Source organism: Salmo salar, chromosome 25, assembly GCF_965601325.2.
Source record: "Salmo salar chromosome 25, fSalSal1, whole genome shotgun sequence".
NCBI classification, from domain to species: domain Eukaryota; kingdom Metazoa; phylum Chordata; class Actinopteri; order Salmoniformes; family Salmonidae; genus Salmo; species Salmo salar.
In genome coordinates, this window is record NC_138315.1 from 55,135,001 (window position 1) to 55,136,449 (window position 1,449).

Sequence of the window (1,449 nt, forward strand, 5' to 3'; positions counted from 1 at the left end):
TTTTAATTATTTAATTTCTGACGCTGACTTGACTGCCGGTTATTGGAGGGAAACGATTTCCTCAACATCAATGCCATAGTAAAACGCTGTTTTTGTATATAAATATGAACTTGATAGAACTAAAAATGCATGCATTGTCTAACATAATGTCCTAGGAGTGTCATCTGATGGAGATTGTAAAAGGTTAGTGCATCATTTTAGCTGGTTTTATGGTTTTGGTGACCCTGTCTTTGACTTGACAAAACATTACACACAACTCTTGTAAATGTACTGTCCTAACATACTCTAAATTTATGCTTTCGCCGTAAAACCTTTTTGAAATCGTAAAACGTGGTTAGATTAAGGAGATGTTTATCTTTCAAATGGTGTAACATAGTTGTATTTTTGAAAAATTTGAATTTTGACATTTATTTGGATTCAAATTTGCCGCTCTTGAAATGCACCTGCTGTTGATGGAGTGCACCACGGGTGGCACGCTAGCGTCCCACCTAGCCCCAAGAGGTTAAGGTCCAAGCAATGGGGCCACAACAGATGGGTGATTATAGCGGGCAAGAAATCTATAAACAAGGGGCCTGGAGACAGGACCCCAACACCTAATGATGTTGATGAGTATAAAGAAAGGAGCTTCAAGGTCCAAGCAATAGGACCGTGCCATCAATAGAATGGTGATTTATAGGGGTTAGGGTTAGGGGTTAGGGTTAGGGTTAGGGTTGGGGTTAGGGGTTAGGGTTAGGGTTGGGGTTAGGGTTGGGGTTAGGGGTTAGGGTTAGGGGTTCGGTTTAGGGTTTAGGGTTAGGGTTAGGGTTAGTTTGGTTTCTAGTTTTGAGTCGGTTGATCCACTTCCATCTCTGACACGTGGAAGCCGAAGGGGGGGAAAGGGAATGGGTGCACTCCACAGCATTGATGCGCTGGCCAGAGGGGTCCGGGCACACCCGGCCAAAGTTGTAGACCCCATGGTTGCCAACTTGTAGAAGTGCCCTGGGTTGCGTTGGTTGGGCTTAGAACCGTCCGTCCGTCGGGTTAAGGGATGGTTAAGGTTAGGGTTAAGGTTAGGGTAGGGGTTAGAGTGGTTAAGGTTAGGGTTAAGGTTAGGTTTAGGGTTAGACTGGTTAGAGTGGTTAGGGTTAGGGTTAGGGTTGGGGTTAGGGTTAGGGTTAGGTTAAGGGTTAGGTTTAGGGTTAGGGTAAGGGTTAAGTTTAGGGTTAGGGTTGGGGTTAGGGTTAGGGTAAGGTTTCTAGTTTTGAGTCGGTTGATCCACTTCCATCTCTGACACGTGGAAGCCGAAGGGGGGGGGAAGGGAATGGGTGCACTCCACAGCATTGACGCGCTGGCCAGAGGGGTCCGGGCGCACCCGGCCAAAGTTGTAGACCCCATGGTTGCCCACTTGTAGAAGTGCCCTGGGTTGCGTTGGTTGGGCTTAGAACCGTCCGTCCGTCGGGTTAAGGGATG